General features: G+C 37.9%; 1 protein-coding gene across 3 annotated transcripts in view; it reads right to left on the minus strand.

The window, feature by feature from the left end:
- Positions 1–21,619, minus strand: part of PARD3B (par-3 family cell polarity regulator beta) — a 461,004-nt gene that overhangs the window by 40,677 nt on the left and 398,708 nt on the right. The window lies entirely within an intron of this gene.

Raw genomic sequence — 21,619 nt, forward strand, 5'->3', positions numbered from 1 at the left:
ATTATGTTTGTTCACTATTGGGGAAGCATGTATTATTGTTTTACAACAACCCATCTTCCTGCTCTAAACCTTATGTCCTGCAAAATGCAAAGCTGAAGAATGCATAAGACAGTTATATGTGAGGAAGAGTAAGTCGTTCAACAGAAGCACAAATCTCTGCTCATCCTCTCATAGCCACTTAAAGTGATTGCACCATGCAGTCCTATCCACACAAGGAAAGCCTGCCATCAAATTTAGATACACAGAACAAAAAGGCTTTTCCCGATTTCATTTGTTCAATCAAAATATGTCTGCAAGAATAATTTATACCTCAACTATATTTTTGTTGTCATTTTCTGACTATTCCTCCCTCCCTCCTTGAGCACACATGTTGAGCCCAGCATACTGGCTGGAGATTTCTGGGAGTTGAAGTTCACACATCTTACATTTGCCACGGTTGAGGAATACTAATCTAAAGTATGGGAAGCTAATAAAGCATTTATGAGATGTTATATGCTTCTTAGTAGAAATTATGTTTGCTTCTTTGCAAGAATGGTTAATCCAGTTAAGAAAGTCTAAAATAACTTTGCACCTTAAAAGTAAATTTAACATAGAATTTAAATAGAAACAATTTCTGGACTAGAACTTAATATCGGATTTGTACTTCATCCATAATTTTGGTAATTTTATGTATATAGTTCATATTTCAATTTCATGGTATACTTAAAGCAAAATAGATTCTGACTCATTGTATTGTAGTTTATAATTTTATGTGGTGATTTATATCATATTGACCACTCTTCTCACTATTTATCCTAGTTTAAAGCTTAATGATTGTGGTCATTTAAAGCTATTCATCAGGTGTGTCAAACTGCCGACCCACGGGCCAAACGCGTCACCAGGAAACCATGCCCATCCCATTGCCAGGAAGGGGAAAAAAGCTCCAATACGTCGCGCGACGCCACGTGACGTCAAGAGTTGACATGTCTACTATACATGATATTCAGTCATTCATAATTTACTAATGCTATAGTGGAAAACTAATTTTAAATCCCTTGCCTACCAATTTATGCATCATTTTTATATGTTTTCTCTCTATATAAATGAAGCATACTACACGGCATAATTGAAAACTATGGTTTGGTGCATGGACATCCAGTGGGAGAACAGATAAGGCACAAAATATGCACAACAACATCACAATGCAAGCTCAGCCTCTTAAGTACTTGCATGCTATGTCACAATGCAATTAGTAAGGAGCACAACTTGTGATATCACAATACATATTTCATCACTTTGGCATCTTTCAGGTTAGGAATGATCACCTAAGGGTCTGATAACCAGGGCTTATCAGTTTTCTTTGTCTCTGCCTCAGCTGCAAGAGGAGATGGGAAATTCTGCTTCATTTTTAAACAAATGCAGGTTACACATTTTTTCTCAACTCAAACAAATCACAGCTATACTTTTTATAGCTTAGGATGACTTAAAAATGCATTTCCAGATGTGGGACTGTATTATCCTTGGTTGCTGATAGGAATTGTAAGCCAACAATATAAGGTTGCAAACTGGCTAAAAATTCTTTTCTGGATCAGAATTAAGATTAGCTCTGAGTCTGGACCTACAAAGAAACCATATCTAACTAAAAATGGATTTAGAAGCTGTCAAATTCTTCCTTATGTCAGAGTAGAAGAAAACAAGGAGGGAGGGCATGAGTTTATGGCCTCTACATACATACATAAACCATAATTTGGCGGTTAAGTTTAAATCAGACCAATATTTGTGCTGAGATAGCCAAGTAATGAACCTGAAGTGGAAATGGATCTCAGAAGGACCCTTTGCCATAAGAGCCTTGGCTCCTGCTCCAAGGACCTCTTAAATAGCCACACAGTTTTCCCATACAGATTTAATTTAAAAAATAAATAAATTAAAATGAACTATTTTGTGAAGGCCATGGGGATTTAATGAAGCAGTCTTCTAGTCCAGTTTTGTTTCCTATATTTATTTAAGTGGGGGGAGGAGAAACTTGGATTGCACAAATACCTGGATAAGAGGCTATTCCCTCTCTCCCACAAATCCCCTGTTCATTACAAAATCTGACATTTGGCTTTTTTCCAACTCTGTAACTCCTCACAGTTTTGGATTTTTTCACTTATTCTTTTAAAATAAGGAGCATAAGAACATTAAAAAATACCAGTTTATTGTTGTTTACCAAAGCTAACTTATGTACTTCAAAAAAGCCAACACAGTGCTAGGCTGCATTAACAGAGGGATAGAATCAAGATCACGTGAAGTATTAATATCACTTTACAATGCCTTGGTAAGGCCACACTTGGAATACTGCATCCAGTTTTGGTCACCACCAAAAAGATGTTGAGACTCTACTGGTCACCACGATATAAAAAAGATGTTGAGACTCTAGAAAGAGTACAGAGAAGAGCAACAAAGATGATTAGGGGACTGGAGGCTAAAACATATAAGGAACGGTTGCTGGGATTGGGTATGTCTAGTTTAACAAAGAGAAGGACAAGGGGTGACATGATAGCAGTGTTCCAATATCTCAGGGGCTGCCACAAAGAAGAGGGAGTCAAGCTATTTTCCAAAGTGCCTGAAGGCAGGACAAGAAGCAACGTGTGGAAACTAACCAAAGAGAGAAGCAACCTAGAACTAAGGAGAAACTTCCTGACAGTTAGAACAATTAACCAGTGGAACAACCTGCCTCCAGAAACAGTGAATGCGCCAACACTGGAAGTTTTTAAAAAGAAACCGGACAGCCATTTGTCCGAAATGGTATAGGGTTTCCTGCCTGAGCAGGGGGTTGGACTAGATGACCTCCAAGGTCCCTTCCAATTTTATCATCATCATCATCACCATCATTATTATTATTATTATTGTTATATGTCTGCATATAACTGTTTTTATGACTGTTGCTGTTATTCCTTGGGTGGAAGGAGAAGGAGAAGGAATTCCCTTGCCAATCCTGTTTGTGTGCTCTAAGATACCGTTGCCATAGAAACTCACTGTGGATACAGTTTGTAAAAACTTGGCTCACTACAGCTGTGAGATTCTGTGCTGGGGGTAAAGTGGCCAGAGACCTCCAAGGGCAGGGAAAAGCTCTCCATCGTTCCTTCGAGAATCCACCAAGCCCTTCTTTCATTCACCATCTGTCTAAGGCACAAGTCAAGAAGTGACCTCAGCAAATCAAGGGGAGGGGGAGGGGGGAGCTGACCTAATAAAACAAGAAGGGAAAAATGCATTTATGGAGGGAATGGGAAGCATATGCCTGCCTAGTTCCCATTACAGATACTTGTGCTAATAGATATTTTCGTAGGCGTTTTTTGAAATCCAAACAGGATTCTCTCAGAGGTCGAGATCAAGCACACAATAGAAATTAGCATAATGAGATTCTAAACTCATTTTGTTTAGTGATTGTTGCTCTCCTACAGTAGCTCCTTCATGGAATGGATTAGCTTAAGCTTTGGATACGGGCTTTCAATTCACGGGAAGAGGCTGCTTATATGTAAAAATAAACAGAACTCTATAGACTGAATGCTCTACATCCAAACCACGCATAAAAATTAAAAAGTACAAAGGTACATTATGATGCAATTATCAATTTTATATCCTGTTAAGAAACGTTTTCTATCTTGCTTTTTTGCAACCACTACTTCATCTAATTTTGTTTACATTATCAAAGGTCCCATTTCAAGTTCTGATAAAGAGAACTTGAATAAGTTGATACAGATTATGATTATCAATAAACTTCATGGAGTTTTACTATTTTTCCCTTTCCCATCAGTCCATATACATTACAGGACCAGTAACAGTTTTTAAAGTATTCAGCAAAGCATTTTCCAGAAAACATTTGATTTTTCAGGTTTCTAATCTATTTTAATAAATTATTTATCTAGTTGAATGATTTTATTATTCTGCACCCACCTACGGGCAGAAAAAGTGAACTGAGACATAAATTTGCAAAACAGGCAAGAACAGTGATTACTTTATTCATGATCATATAAAGCAAAAAAAAAAAACATTGTTAAAAATCTTTAATGTTTAGAGTAGCATTTTTAGATTGGATTCCAAATAAAACCAGTACAATATTTCAAGAAAAAAGTGAATCCCTGCTGGTGTTGTTGTTGTTATTGTTCAGATAAGAAGACAAATAGATTAATTAATAAAATAGTTCTGGTATGAATTTAAACTACATAGAACTTGGTTTAATATTCTGAATTAATTGATTTATAAATCAGACTGAAAAACACCTGCAGGTAGATGAAAATGTAATAAAAAGCAGGAGAAAGTTTCTGCTATAGCAGAATATTATAGCACAGGGTCTTCAAACTTGGCCCTTTTATGACTTGTGAACTTCAACTCCCAGAATTCCTCAGCCAGGCACGCTGGGAGTTGAAGTCCACAAGTCATAAAAGGGCCAAGTTGGAAGACCCCTATTATATCAGAATGATTGGCATAAATCTAAAGTTTCTAACATCTACAGCAGGGCTTTTCAACCGGTGGTACACATACCACCTGTGGTACTTTGCCATGTGGCAGGTGGTATGTGATTGCTAGCCAAGTGTAGCAGGGGAGGGAAATGAGCCAAAGCAACTTTAAGACCTGTGGACTTCAACTCCCAGAATTCCTCAACCAGCCATGATGGCTGAGGAATTCTGGGAGTTGAAGTCCACAAGTCTTAAAAGTGCCAAGTTTAAAGACCCCTGAGCGAGCTGGTAGTGGTGCATATTAATAAACATGAATAAATTCATCATACATTTGTCAGTGCAAAGGGAAAGGGATTCAGCAAAGGAACAGCCACCGAAGAAATTAAAACTGGTACTTTTTTCCTTTTTTTCTACAGTTTGTAATATTTCATTAGATTATAGAATAAAATACAAAAATACAAAAGCAAATAGTAGGATACAGTGGGGAGGAAAAAGGAGGAAAATGTGAGGAGGAGAAGGGGAAAAGAACAGACTTTCTCTGTTGCAGTAGAAGGAAGCATTAACATTGAACCTCAACTTTTTACTTTTCCATATTATTATAAACTAGCCATTTCTATAACAACAAATGAATTTAATCAGTAAAACCTAAAATCCCCCCCCCCTTTTTTTTTAGTTATCAAGTTTTTGACACCTTGTTAAGCACTGGTGGTACTCAACTATTGTCATGTCCTAAAAATGGTACAATCTGTGAAAAGGTTGAAAAGCTCTGATCTACAATACGTATGAGCAGTGCTTTTTTTCTAAAAAAAAAAAAAAAAGTGCCAGAACTCACACACATCATACATCCCGCCTTGCTTACCCTACAAGGTTCCATCTAGAAAAGGTGCCGGAACTCCGTTCTGGGCGTTCTATGAGAAAAAAAGCCCTGCGTATGAGAAAAGCAGGAGAGAAATCTGGCCAGTTTTTTTTAAGACAGAGAATCCCTCATGAAATGTGTTGCTTAGAAAGGAATAATGTGTATCATTTTTCCAGACTAGCTACCACTTTGCCCTATTTTCTTCCTTCCACTGGCATTCCCGGAGGACAGTATATTTTGTCAAAAGCATCCTGCTAGTGGCCAGAGCCCCACTCCTTTTGAATGAATGTCATAGGCAGGGCGGGGATTTGATTAGCCTCCATCTGGACTTTTTTAATTCCTTCTGTGGATGCCCCTGTTCCCTTCCTAGATAGGTTTGCTAGGAAAAATCCAGAGTTGAGGTGAGCAGTTCTGTCGCCAAGGAGATACTTAATTGTACTTGTTTAGTTTATTCAATCTGCATCCCACTTTTCTTCTTGAGCAGCCCAAGTAAGTTGCTATCCAGAGACTTATTTATAAAATCAGACTATTTTGAAATATTTTAACATGCAAATAGGGAGGAAGCTGTCATTGCCTTTGACCCTAGTCTCTATGCTTTTCTGATGGTATAGAGCTGCAAAATATATTAATGAGTTATTGCTTGAGCTACCTCACATAGAAGTATGCAAGACTCACAGCGTACAGGTCTAAAAGAAGAAGATGACATTGGACAACTATCCTATGATTGATGTTGCAGAAGGTTCAGAAATACTTTTTTCCCTGTGGGTTGTGGACAGTTTCTTTCATCCTTAAACACCTTATGTGTGCAAAGTATATAAAACCTTTATCAGCTTTTGTTGCCTTAGCTAGTTTGCTTTTATGGACACCTTCTGAATATATTTTTATTAAGAATTTTATTAAGAATTTACAATAGTAAAAACTAATACAAACCAAACTTAGAAAAAGATAAGAGAAAGTGTGTGTATTCACTGCTGCAAAAGTTTACAGAACATTGTAAAGGAGACTACATCTCTAATCAGGTATCAGAATTATTTGGACAAAACCCCAACCATTTCTGCTTGGGATTATTCACTTAGGGACTGTCTGAATTCCATGAGAATTTCAGTAAGTTGATTGCGCACAGCAGCATTGTCAATAACAGTTCCCCACTTTTTCTAGTAATAGTTTGTAACACTTATGGGATCATTCAACTTTTCTGCTTAAAATATGACTAGTCACTCGGTTGTATTGAGTATTGTCCCAATAGTGAAAAGTGACATTAACTCAAATATTACTACTATCTTCCTTCCAGGATCTCCTCTACCTTTGTCAGGCACATAAATACATTCTTTCAAGCAAAGCTTCACAGGTTTTTGCTGCCTGTTCATCTTGCATTAAAGCAGTGGTTCTCAACCTTTCTAATGCTGCGACCCCATAATACAGTTCCCCATGTTGTGGTGACCCCCAACCACTTATACATCACCAGGTGCCAGGGGCGTGGCCAAAGAAAAGGGGGAAAAATGGCAGACAGCCTTGTTTGGCGACCCCCGTGAAATGGTTGTTCGACCCCAAATGGGGTCCCGACCCACAGGTTGAGAACCACTGCATTAAAGGGATGGTTTCAGAAGTGGCCCTGATCTCCATTTTTCAGTATTCCCCCTCCCTCACAACCCAAATCTCCCCATTTCTAATGAAGTGTTGAAAAGAAAAAGCATGAAAAGAAACAAGAAACCATGCATAAGTCAATATTTGACGTTTTATCTCTAAGTTTATATTTTCTACCAGGAACATATATGTGTGCTCGGGTGGGGAAGGCAAATGCGCAAGAAATGTGTAGCTGCCCGTGCCTGTCCAAAGAGGATTAAGTCATGGAGAAAAATAAAGAATAAAATGTTAAGTTTTATCAGACACATTCCAGCCAACTGCATAATATCAGGCATTATCACAAAAACAACAGTCTTCCTGAAATGCTTTCTTTGTATCAGGAAAAGGACCGAACAGATATTTTTTGCTCTGTCTTGAGATTTTATGGCATTATTTAACTAAGCCCTTCCAGATTTTCCAAGTGTACTTTAATCCAAAAGGTACAAATTCCAATTTCAAACATCCTTGTTTTCATTTTTAAAAATAAATAATAAAGAAAAGAAAGGAAAAAAGAACAGAATGCCAGTGTTTTCTTTATATAGAGAAAGGGTGTGTTCTTGCTTTTCTCCTTGTGATCAAAGCTGAAACAGTGATTTTGCATTATTATAAGAGTCATCATTTCTGCCTCTAATTTGGATGGTTTTTAATAAAGCTCCATTGATTCACTGAATGAAACCCCTCTTGACAAATGCAGAACATACACACTGATTACTAAATACGCAGCAATTATCATATTCAGCAGCACACTTTAATATCTTATTTATAGATGTATCTATCTATAATTTGCTTTAATTAAGTTGCATTGATTTTAATGACAGCAGTCATCTCTTGAAGATGGAATTAGGGTTATATAATCCCATCAATGTCATTGCATCATTGTTTAATGTTACTTTTTATACTCGTCACTGCGTAGAATAAGTTGTCCTTTTTAAAACACCACATAAAAGACAGGATATCTTTTACTGGCACATCTACTGCTGTAGATGTGGAGGAAATATATAAACTTCTGAATTACATAAAATTCAGCCTGTATATTTAATCAATAGACAAACTAACAAATGCTATTGGAATAAAAGAACAAGGTCCACAGCTTTTGACAAGGATAGATTTGTTTTTACACATTCTTTTCTCTCTCCCCTCTTTCTAGATATGCACATGGAGGAATCCACTGAAAGCTTTATAATCAGGGACATTTGATAAGCTTTTTTGAGCTATCCACCCTATCTACTACCCTTTGCAGAAAAAGCATTGGTGGAAATATGAGGGTTATGACATTTTTCTTTAAATCTTGCAACTGGCAGGGTGCTAAGTCAGGACTTTTCCAAGCAGGCAGTGTCCTAGAGATAGCAGCAAAGGCTCATTGTCCAGCTATTCTGTTTTTCTCTCCTTCAAAATTTTAATGTGAAAAGGAGAAGGGAGAGTGGAGAGACTTGTGTGTGTGTGTGTGTCTGTGTGTGTGTGTGTGACACAAGTCCAGACTTGCTTTGGATTTCTCACCGCATTTACCAAAAGTGGCACAACAATCCCCAAGGTCTTACTGTTCAGAAAAATCTTTCCACCTTCCCATCTCTTCTGAATTATTTGAAAATGTGGGTTAGCTTAGATTTCTGATTAGTTTACTTGAGCCTCCCCACTCCCCCTCCTCCTTTTCACATAAAATTGTTGAGGGAGAGAAGGTTAAAGGTTATTTTCCTTTAAAAACAATAGGACATTTTTAATCTCCCTCTATTTGGTTCCCAAAGAAAAAGATGTTTAAAGAAAAATTGGTGCTGAGTACCTTCTTGTGCAAGTTTGTTAGTTTATGGTAATTTTAAACACATCCGAAGATATTGAGTGTATCAGCCCAGGCATCAAAGCCCATAAAAAGCCCTGATCTTCTCTATAAGCATCAACTGTAGCTCTGAAATGCCCATCTATTCAGGCCGAGCCTTATGACAATAGATGGTAGCAATTTTTTTTCTGAAACAGAAAAACCCATTGCTGCTCAATGTTTCTATTCCTTCTGTGCAGTAACAAGGAAGGATTATGAGAATTTCAACAAGTAAGGCTTTAGGTTATGGTAACAAGGCAATTTTTTCTTCTTCTATTTTCAGTTTGGTAATTGTAGATGGAATCGGCAAGGTAATACCAGAAATAGTAGCCTCTTATTAATTTGTATACTACATTGTCTTCAATAGACACAAAAATATAATCATGCTCTATGACTGAGATTTTGGAAATATATTAGTTCATATGCTAAACAGCAGGTAGTAAATCAACTATACATTCTTTAACCGTTTACCCTTCCTATGCAAAATTCTTCACGTGGCATACTGAAAAAACAGCTAATTTGTAATGTCAAGAAAAGAAATAGCTCATTTTTAAAAAAAGCTATTATTTTTAGTCACTTCCAATAACTAAAATGCCCTTACAAGGTCTAACCACAAAAACAATTAGAACTATGCTGTATGAAACATTCAGTAATAACTTGCTACTGTTAGTCATTTTGGAAAATTCTATCATGATTTTACTTTTTTAAAAAAACCAATAATCTCTTACTCCATTTGGTCAATATAACTCTAAATCTATCAGCTGAAAAGTATGCATGACTTACTCCCAGACAACTGTGTTTCCTTGTTCTCTTATTCTGCACAGACCAAGATTTCAGCTAATGATTCACTAATGGAAAAGGATTCAGACATTAGGTGTAAATGATAACCAACAGAATATCTTTAATAGTATCTTTTCATTTCTTTAATCACCACTATATACCTAGCAGTATGTGATAGTCCCAGGAATAACTTTCCCCAACAATCTCAGCTAAACACAGTGTGAAAATATCCAAGGATCTGGGTTTCTAATAGCTTTAAAAGTTTACTGGATGAGATGGCCAGCAAACAATTACACAAAGCATTCCAAGAACAGTTTGGGACAACTTTGCCTCCTCTTTGATGCAAGAAGTTAGTGCCTCATCAACCTTTGGGAAAGGAAGCAATGTGACATTTTGCTGCTTCGGGGAGTGCTGGCTTTATTTTTCACCATAATGGTAGCCCTCAGTTCCCCCCTCCCCCATGTTTAAAAGGAATACCCCTTATGGCAGCATATGGTAAAAGAAAGATTGGAGTGGTGGAAATACTGCTTGGGGGCTGTCTACTTCATCTTCTAGGCAGATTTATTGCTACCTAGCTGTAGACCACCCACAAAGAGAGCAGAACTGGCTGAACCAAAAATAAACCACAGTTTCAGTTAAAGTATTCTGCCTTAATCATAATTTGACACTTCTTAATACTTCCCCCTCCCCCCCTCCATTCAATCATGTCCTATTCTCGGAGACTGTCCCTGCAGTTTTTGTCAAGATTTTTCAGAAGTGGGTTGCCACTGCCTCCTTCCTAGGGCTGAAAGAAAGTGACTGGCCCAAGATCACCCAGCTGGCTTTGTGCCTAAAGCAGGACTAGAACTCATGGTCTTCTAGTTTCCAGCCTGATACCCTAACCTCCACACCAAACTGGGTCTCCTTGGCTCTGACATCATGGGTTGTCATATGAGTCAGATTTATATGTTCACATAGTTAAAGGAGAAGAAAACTTGCTTGTGATCAATGCATTGGTGGGGTTCAGCCGGTTGCACCACTTCGGAAGAACCAGTAGCTTATTTTTTGTTGCCCAGACCCAGAATGGACTTCCAGAAGTGGCATCCACACAGAGAACTGGTTCTTCACATATTTGAATCCCACCACTGGATCAATGGAATAAAAAAAGTCAACAAAGATTGCTGCCCTTCCGAAACATGCATAAAGAAATCCCTATGTATGTGTCTAGAATATAGATTTGCCAATGAACTGTGCCTGTATTGTAAGAGCAGGGAAGCTGTGGGGGGAGTGAATGAGGAAAAATCAATGTGCTCATCATGCTTTCAGCAAGCAGAGGGGGGGGGGAACCCTGAACTCATGATTGGTGAATGTTGTATATCTCCAACTAATATGCATAGAGCAGCTTGGCACTAGGTCAATCTCATTGCACAAGTCTGTGCTTTGGTGCACACATATAATAAAGCCATGCAATTGGAATGAATGCCCACATGCCCAAGGAAAGTGCAACAGAAGGGAATTCCATATGGTCTCACACTAAGCTTCCAGAACTCTCCTAAATCTAGAAAACTCAAATCGTGTTTAGAAGACCATCAAACATTCCAAATTGGAGAACATAAAATTACAGGCAACTGGGAATATTCTGTAATTCTGTAATTTGCTTTATAACTCTCAATTTATAATGACTTCCTCAAATAGTGACTGTTTGCAATTACTATAGTGATGAAAAAGTAACTTTGGCACCTATGCCTGCATTTACAATAACAAAAGCCTTCACTGTGAAACTGATTAAGTTCTGGTCAATTTCAGGCAGCAGCTGCAAGAGGGTTCTAATCAATTAATTAAGATTACAGAGCTGCAGCTTGTTAATTGATGCTTAGCACTTTTTAGGGATGCCCTGCCCTGCAGAGAAAAGCAGCTCAGAAAGTGATTGCTTGTTTAGGCAATCACTCCATCCTGCAAGGGAGCAAAAAAGAGGGGGGAAACCAGGTTAGGCACAGGACATAGTATGAGAGGACTTTATCTGAATGGAACAGCAGCAACAAGTGGCTCTCTCTCTCTCTCTCTCTCTCTCTCTCTCTCTCTCTCTCTCTCTCTCTCTCCCTCCCTCCCTCCCTCCCTCCCTCCCTCTCTCTCACCATTTCACTGGAACCAACTGCAGTCACTAAATGAGGACTAATTGTTTTATACCTCTATATTTTAGGTTCTACCACAATTATTGTTTCAGCTTCTTCCGTCAATACAACACTATAGGATATTGCATGCCAAAACAACTAGACACAAGGACATTCCCCCCCCCCCATGCCATCACCCTGCTAAACAACTAATTCCCACAACATTGTCTTATGCCCCGGGATGTCAAACCACCTAATCTGGCTGTATTACTATTATCCCTTTCACCTTTCCTATTACCTATTTCCTTAGTTTCTCATGACTATAACTTTGTTGTTTGCATCTTATGATTTACGTTGATCGTATTTTTATGATTATGATTTATCACCTGTTGTTTGTATGTATACTGGGAGCTTATGCACCAGAGACAAATTCCTTGTGTGTCCAATCACACTTGGCCAATAAAGAATTCTGTTCTATTCTACCACAATTATGTAAACATTATTCACTCTAAAATGCAAGGGCATGATCTCAAAGGAAACAGAATCCCTCTAAGGTAGTTCTCAGTTTCTGGTCATATTTTTCACTCACTGATTACCACAATGTGTTGATTAATAGCTGTAGGTATGTCATTAGAATGCACATTCCATAGGTCTGCAGCATTTCTGGAGTAAAGTAAACAGAATAGTCATGCTATTCTATCAGCCATACAAGATTTTCTTATCAATAAAGTTTCTGATGACCTTGGTGTGTCTGGTTAGCAGTTTTGCAGACTTTTACAGAAAAGCAAGCTCAAATAATTAAGTGTTCCTTTAATCTCCTCCCTATCTCATATCTTGAGACAGAATGAGATAATGACACCACTATTTAAATTTAATTTCTTTTTTTTGTAGGATGAAACTTGAAGACAATAATATGTCAATCATATCATTTTAATATTTCAGTATTTCTCATTAATGCAATATACTTGGACTAAAAACAATTCTGAACAAAGAAGGTGCCACACGGATGGAAACCTCTAATGAGAAGAAAGAAAAGCAAAAGATGTGCCTGGAACTGTGCTACACAAGTAAATCATGCACACTTAGCAATATACCGCTTCACAGTGCTTTACAGCCCTCTCTAAGCAGTTTACAAAGTCAGCCAGTGGTGGGATTCAGCCAGCTGCATCACTTCGGCAGAACTGGTAGCTATTTTTTTGCTGCCCAGGCCCAGAATGGACTTCTGGAAGTGGCATCCACACAGAGAACCGGTTGTTCACATATTTGAATCCCATCCCTGGAGTCAGCATATTGCCTCCAATAATGTGGGTCTTCATTTTACCAACCTCGGAAGGATGGAAGTCAAACTTGAGCCAGTGAGAACTGAACTGCCAAACTTGCTGGCAGCCGGCAGTCAGCAGAAGTAGCCTGCAATATTGCATTCTAACCATTGCACCCACCATGGCTCAGTAGGGGCACTAATACAGATTTTTGGCTGAAATCTCTGTCTCAGTTACACTTGCTTTTGAGTAGACATGCTGGATTGCACTTTCACAGGAATCTTAGTCAATCTAGATGGAAGCACACTGAAAATGAGAAGCCACGTCTGGGCCAGTGATGGTGAATCTTTGGGTCTCAGTGTGTCAAAAATTTGGAAAATGCTTCTGGAGGCCACATGAGAACATACCCCATTTTCATGCAGCCTCTGCCACTTCCCAAAATCTTGTGAGAATGGGGGCATGTTTTTGAGAATGGGACGTGTTTGTCAATGTTGGTCAATGCTAGCATATCGCCCAAAACGTTCTGGCACGTCACTTTGACACTTGTGTCACAGGTTCGCCATCCTTGCTCTGGGCTCACTGGCAGAACTATTTCCAAAATCTGAAGCTACACAAGCTCATGAATTGCCCCTATTCCTTTTACAAATGAGATCATTGGCATCTCAGTGCCCTTCTCTCTGGGTGGCTTTCCGTTCCATTAATCCAATCATTTGTTTTTGTTAATTTGATGCTTTAATTGTTTTAAACACAAGCAGATTTTTGGGACCCTTGCACTGGAAGCCCAAGGCTGGGATGAACTAGAAAACAGACAAGAGACATCTTCAAGTGGGTAATAGAAAGGGCTTGCTTTATTTTCATGTTTTTAGGCCACAATAAAAATACTTCCAGTTTTTTTTAAGAGAACATAAACTCAGGAGGAAAAAAAAACAAAAACAAAGAACAACAATCCTCTTTTCAGCTTCTATAGAGAAGCAGACACATGGAACGGCCAGCTCTTTGTTTATTTCTTTAAACTGGAAGGACAGCATTTATTTAATACTTGCATGACAATCTGCCGCTTTGGTTCATTTGTAATATTAAAGCCAACCTTTTGACACTGGCTGTGATTGAAAATAACCCCCTTTTGTTCTTCCAGTCTTGCATTCTCCTCTTCTCCTTTATTGCTGTTAGTTGACTAAACAGTTGATCCAGATAACTAGTGCTTTCTAATGACTCACTGCTCCTCTTTCCAATCAGTTTCCTTGTTATCAGTTAAAATTGTTATCTATATTTTCAAATTCTCCCATTACATTAACTTTTAACCCAAGCATTTTGAGCTCAGCACACCAGCGCTCTAACTCTCACAGGCTAAAGTTTCAACCTAAGCTATGCAAAACATTCGTGGAAGTCAGCAGTGAGTCTGAACAGTGAGAGCCAGAAATCTGGACTTGAGATTTAGTTTAGAGGGAGAGGAGAGAAAGCGGCAAAAAGTCTCAGTTCATTAATTGGCAATGGGCAGCTGGATCTCTCACTCTATTTTTAATATTTAGCATGATTTACTGTACTGTCATACATGGCTACATGCTGCTGTGAGAGTATGCATGTCACAGCAGGATCTAAAACTGAATTGCAGATCAAGCAGAGAAAAGAAGCAGTAAAATACACATATACTATAGGCAGATACACACACAAGGGAAACTGCATTTCATTGTCTCTAGGAGTCTTGCTTTGCTAAAGACTCTCATGAGTAGAAAGCACAGCAATAATCCTTGCATTATTACATTCTAAACATTTAGTTAGTGCACAAAAATCAGGATACTCCATCATCGGAGGGAAAAAAAAACTGGGGAAGGGGACAGGAAGACAAATGTCTTACATTGCAATCCACGCTGAATAAAGCAAATAATATTTTTGCTGTTAAACTTTAACCTTGCATGCTTTTCTTCTAATCTAATAACAAACCAGAACAGTATTCATGGAATGTTAATGGCTAGAGTAATAAATCCACCTTAATCCTTTTAAAAATAGATAGGATAGAGGGCAAACTCTTCTGCTTGTCTATCCATTCCACCTTAAATAATTATGGCAAAAAGCCCTCTCTAAACTTCAGCGGTACTATGAAAACAAAGCACATCGCCAAAATTCAATAGGTCTGCATTAACATTTATCAAAGTTATCAGCAGAAGATGATTTTAGCTGTATTCCATATACCATAAGAACTGATTTTTTTTTTAAATTACACCAGATTAAATTTTCCAAGTGCTAAAGATTTAGTTTCTTTAAGCTTGTGATCATGACTGGGAGACAACTTTCCCTCCCTTGCTGATACCACTTTAACAGTTAATAACAATATTTGTGTGATCTAATGCTATCTACCATTTTTGGTACCAGATGGATGCCAGATGGACAATGCCCTTTTTGGGCTCCAGTGCTAAACATCACTGGAGATGGGGTCAAGCCTATTCAGGTGGCCATCTCAAATGACACTTCAAAACAAGACAATTGAGGAGAAGGCTGCAACATCTGTTCCAAATTTATAAAGACCATAGAAAATAATGTTAATATAGAGCTTCAAACAAAGAAAGATTCTAGTCTCCCTGAACTTTGCCTTGCTATTGGACCACTGGTGTCCCCACTGAATTTAAAGAATAGCCAATATACTTTTCTCTTCCAACAAGTGAATTACAATACCTCAGTTCAAAAATCCACATGACCTCAAATTAACAGCAAGAGGCCTAAGAATCTCTACCTTTCTGGTGCTTACCTGGATTTTCTCATCCTCGTCACATGCAATAGTACTGTGAACACGGTGCTCTCAAGACAGAGTAAGACAGCTTCCTTTCAAACGGCAAAATAGGACCACAAAGCAAAACCAATGGCTCTTGTCTGGGAAAGGCTGAGACTGCACAGGACACAAGCAAAGGGAAGAGAAAGAGGATAGTGGGGCAGAGACCTATTAGAAGTACTAATGTTTTAATTTGGTTTTTCAGAAGGGAGGTCTAGCTTTCAAATTGGATGCAGCACCAATGGGCCAAATGTGATTTTCCAGAAGGAGCTTCCTCCCTCCCTTTCTTTATGTATAAAAGAAAAAGAATGGCCTTAAGTTTAGAATGAAGTCTGCAGGAAAATACAGCTGACTTCAAAGCACAGTCTCCACTCTGCAATTTTCTTCATAGAGAAGTTATGATAAACAGGTTATGTGGTTCCCTAAGGTTACCATGGAAACCTTTTCTTTTCAGGCCATCATTTCCAAAGGTACAATTTGCATCAAAATGACAGGACTTGATTTTTTTTTGAGGGGTGGGGAGGAGATTCAACAGAGGTCATGCCAGCATGTCTTAATGCTATTATTTCAAAACTTGTGAACGTAACATTTAAAGGAAAGATGTATTAATCAATCTAAACTTAGTGGCTGAGTAGAAATTAACTGTTATTTCTTTGATTATTAAACTCATATCAGGAGAAATTAATCTCTGAATTCAAGAATAAATATTAAACACTACTTTTCTGTTGCACCTGGTAGCTATATTCCTTGACACTGTACTGCTTCTTGCAATTATTCTATAGCAAGGATCTGTTTGGGATGATGTCAAGGGGAACGCAGTTTCCCATCATTCTGATAAACAGTTTGCCTTTCTGGATACTGTACCTAAGAAAAGAAGCCTTCCAACAACGGTACTGTAAATTAAACTAATACTTTATTCACAACCAATAAATCTTGTAAGTAGCAACTGCTATAATATGATCTATTCCCTCTAAGCTGGAAATTATTTATAAATGCAATGTTGTTGATATAATCACCAAATAAAATATATATAGTTTGGAAATGGCAAATATGTTGATTTGGTTTCTCTATGTTTTGTGATTTATTTTGCATATCTGTCAAGTTAACTGAAATTATTTTGCACTAAAAATAATACGTGTTTTGCATCGATTATTCCTCCATTATTATTCTTTGTAATTTTGTCTAATATACCCAATAAATATACCCAATTTATGGAAATATTAATATCACTCATTTTGTACATATTCATTATATTATTCTTAGAACAATTTTTGTCATTGAATTGAATTATGGAATTCAGAAATATGGTGAAATGGTGATGAAATTTCAGTTTGTGCATTAGTTTGAAAATGGGAAAAGAAACAAGTTCGCATTCAAATAAAAGTAAATTGTGTTTTTCCCCATTACCATTATATAGTAGCTCCAAAGGAGTTTTGTAATTTCACTACAGGAAGCAGATCTGTGTATGCATTTTTTTCCCCATAAATGAACATGCTACTTTCCAATGAAATGAAGATGGCTGATCCAATAAAAGATGTATATGGTTACACTGAATGAATGGGAAAGTAAAAGGAAATACAAGCAGGAAAGATCCATTCATTTATGGTTCAGAGGATTTAGAAAACATTTGTATCATTCTTAACAAAATGAAGTTTTGATGGTTCTTTGCAGATACATTAAAAAATGATAATTCAAATACTATTTTTCCAGCATTACTAATATAGTTTCATGAAAAATATTATTATTTGACTTTCAACTAGTTCTAAACGTTAAACTCTTAGTATTATTATTTCCTTAAAGCTACATAATTCATGATTTCTCCCAGATATTTAGGAAAAAACTAAAATATTGGAAAGAAACAAGAGTGTTGGTTTCACAAATGGAAGCTATAAATAATTGGGAAAGAATGTCAAAACATTTTTTTCTTTGAAAAGTTTAAAATGTAACAAAAATGCAGGGTATCCTATAAACTTAATTCAAGTGTGAATGTTTCACATACAGGTTCATTGAAAGCAAGACAGATAGTAAAATGATTACCCAAACATTTGAGTTTTCAAAATGACAGAACTGCAGTATTCTTTATGAACTATGTTTCTTAAATTATCAGCAGCAAACTTTATGAATGTGTGTTTAGCATGATAAGCAAATTCCAGCAGAGGCATTTTAGATTTTATGTAATTCCCACAGAGCTTTGAAAAGGAGATGACATCTTGGGATATTGCTATATTTTCTCTTTCCTGCTGTGCAGATCATCAACATTACAAATGCGGATATGAAATTCAGAACTACACAAAATGGACCACTGTGGCATAGTGCTTAAGGATTGGACTGGCACTGGGAAGACCCTAGTTCTAGTCCACTGGGTGATGTTGAGCCAATCACTTTTGCTCTAAGTTCAACAGGTGTTGAAAGATTTTTTTTAAAGAGAAAAATAGAAGGAGGAGATGTAATGCACTGTATATTGCCTTAAGCTCCTCAAAAAAGATGGGATATAAATCTAATAGATATCCCTTTTAACTCAATGTGATAGTTCTATTATCCCTAGGTGACAGACAGCTGATAGAGTGAGTGTGAGAGAGGCAGACAGACAGACAAATGAGACAGAGACAGAGACCAATTGATAGATCTGCGCATGACTGAAAATAGTGTCTTTCATTTTTTTTAAAAAAAAAATACATCTGTTTTGAATTTGGACTTGTTCTGCTTCATTAAGGTCATTCATTCGTGCCAGGAGTCTGAAGCTGGAACATGGTTTAAGCTTTTCTGTTACCAGTATGTCCAAGGACAACCAAGAAAAGGATCACCTAGTGCTAATATGAATTGAGAGAATGTTACTCAATAAGTTAACCAGTTGTTATAATGATGCTGGAGTATGGTACTGTTATTTACTTTATTTTATTCAGATAATAAATGTTTGGGGGTTGATGAACAATCTGAAACTTCATGAAGGGGTCAGGTCAATACCAACTGGCCTGGAGACCCCAGAGTGGGATTGAGCCCATCAAGTGGCTTATTTGATTGACTGATTGTTGTCACCAGGAAGTGGGGGTTATTGCTTGATACTGTTTTTGTATTGGTTTTTAAAAAATCTTTGTAAGTTATCTGGAGTCACGGAGAGTGAGTTAGGCCGCCATTTTCTTAAATAATAAATAAATGAGCTGAAGAGTTTGGGGAATGACGCTTAAGACAGAAAAGAAAAATGGTAAGAGAGAACCTAGCTAACTTAAATGGATTCAAATTCCCATGGCCAGCTAGATTCCATCCCAGGGTGCTAAAGGAACTAGCAGAGGGTTCTGGAGAACCACCATTAGTAATTACTAGGGACTGGAAGACAGACCTCAACAATGAACAGGAACACTCAGGAAACTATAGTCTTGTCAGCTTGATGTGTATACTGGGCAAAAGTTTTAGAAGCATGAACCCTTGCATAGGCATTATGCAAGTGTTCCTGGTTTTCACAAACCTTTTTCCTTTATAGAATTATTAGCTTAGTTGATCAGATAAATGCTGCAGATATACTTGGAACTCAGTAAATCTTTCAACAGAGGAACATCTCCTGATATTCTCCTTAGTAAAGTGGAGAAACATGGGCTAGATGCTCCTAGATCCAAAGTTGACTGAATGAATGTACCCAAAGAGTGTTCATTAAATCATTCACTTTGGATTGGAGGAAAGTACTGTGAGGAGAGTCCTGGTGCTGTGTCAACATTTTGTATGCACTGATCAACATTTTTATCTACAACTTGTGACTTGGGTGAGTGAGTTGAGGGAACAATCGTCAAGTTCAGAAGGGGCAGCTAATACTTTAAAAGAGAGAGAGGGGGGGGGAGAGAGAGAGAGAGAGAGAGAGAGAGAGAGAGAGAGAGAGAGAGAGAGAGAGAGAGAGAGAGAGAGAGAGAGAGAGAGAGAGAGAGAGAAGACTAAAAAACAAAAGCAAAACAAACATCCAGTCGTAAGCAGTGAAATGAAATGAATAGGAAATGAATTTAATTTAATTTAATGAAATGAATAAGAAAGAATATAACAGGGAGACTATGAGAAATCAACTGAGTTGGTTTCTGAGATGAGAAAAAATAAAAGTCAAAAGTATAGGATGAGGGAGACTTGGCTTAGCAGCAGTACATGAGAAAAGGATCAGGCAGTTCTTTTCAAGTCTTAAGTTAAATATAAGCCAGCAGTCTGAGGCAGCTGTTTAAAAGGCAAATGCTCTCTTGGGAGATATTAAGAGGAATAATAGAGTGCAGATCATGTGAAGAAATTCTACTCTATTCTGCCCTGGTCAAGCCATCTTGAAATACTGTGCCCTGTTCTGGGCACTGTAGCTCAAAAGAGATTGCAATGAATTGAAATGAGATGGAGAGGGCCTTGAATGAAAATGGGTATATTCCAGTTAACAGAAGGGATGATCGAAGAAGAAATGATAGCACACCATATCCCTCCAATGTTTGAAGGGCTGTAAAACAGGAGGTGGAGTGGGCAGTACCACAAGTGGGTGAGAACTACAGTAAAAGGCAGAAGGTTTAGGTGGAATGTCTGTACAAGAAAATCAGCCAGTAAGACAGGGCTGCATCATATAATAGATACAGAAAGTCTTTCAAAAATTAGCTGTTCTTCCAGTCCTTGGTGTACAGGGTTTGTGGAGTCCCAGTGATTTTTTAAATTATTATTATAGGGAGTGTGTTATCTGGATCTATGGGATGCCTCTTTCTGTTTTCCTCTTATTCTTATTTTTGTGTAAGCCACCCGGAATCATTTTGCAACTGGGCAGTCTCTAAATCTCATGAACAAACAAACAAACAAAGTAGCTCCTACATGAAGAGAGAATCTGATTATCTTTAAAGAACATTTAAACTCAATAATTCTATAAAATATATGATACCATGATTCTAATATCTAATTTCTCTTTGTTCCTCCTTTTTGTTCAGGTGGAAAATTGCCTAAGGATACAGGATTTTCTGTAAAAAAAAAAAATCCAACAAATTCAGGTACATCCAAAATGATAGTTTAAAAATTAGAAATATGACCAGTATTTAATTATCTAAGAATGGAGCAGATCCATTTAATGCAAATTAAAAAAAAAGAGGGGGGGGGGAATGGCCTTTGACAGAAAGGCTAGATTTGTAGTTTAATGTTGTTGTTAATTGCGAAGTCGTGTCCGACCCATCGCGACCCGATGGACAACGTTCCTCCAGGTCTTCCTGTCCTCTACCATCTTTTGGAGTCCATTTAAGTTCACACCTACTGCTTCAGTGACTCCATCCAGCCATCTCATTCTCTGTCGTCCCCTTCTTCTATTGCCCTCAATCTTTCCCAGCATTAGGCCCTTTTCCAGTGAGTCCTTCCTTCTCATTAGGTGGCCAAAGTATTTGAGTTTCAACTTCAGGATCTGGCCTTCTAAAGAGCAGTCAGGGTTGATCTCTTCTAGGACTGACCGGTTTGAAAGCCTTGCAGTCCAAGGGACTCGCAGGAGTCTTCTCCAGCACCATAGTTCAAAGGCCTCAATTCTTTTACGCTCAGCCTTTCTTATGGTCCAACTTTCACAGCCATACATTGCAACTGGGAAAACCATGGCCTGGACTATACGCACTTTTGTTGGCAGTGTGATGTCTCTGCTTTTTAGTATGCTGTCTAGATTTGCCATAGCTTTCCTCCCCAGGAGCAAGCGTCTTTTAATTTCTTGGCTGCAGTCCCCATCTGAGGTGATCTTGGAGCCCAGAAAAATAAAATCTGTCACTACTCCATTTCTTCCCCATCTATTTGCCAGGAATTGAGAGGGCCGGATGCCATGATTTTGGTTTTCTTAATGTTGAGTTTCAAGCCAACTTTTGCACTCTCCTTCTTCACCCGCATCAAGAGGCTCTTTAGTTCCTCTTCACTTTCTGCCATTAGAGTGGTATCATCCGCATATCTTAGGTTGTTGATATTTCTCCCGGCAATCTTAATTCCAACTTTTGATTCATCTAGCCCTGCCTTTCTCATGATGTGCTCTGCATATAAGTTAAATAGGCAGGGCGACAGT

Source organism: Crotalus tigris, unplaced genomic scaffold (assembly GCF_016545835.1).
Source record: "Crotalus tigris isolate CLP2741 ecotype Arizona unplaced genomic scaffold, ASM1654583v1 scf7180000017767.837487, whole genome shotgun sequence".
NCBI lineage: Eukaryota > Metazoa > Chordata > Lepidosauria > Squamata > Viperidae > Crotalus > Crotalus tigris.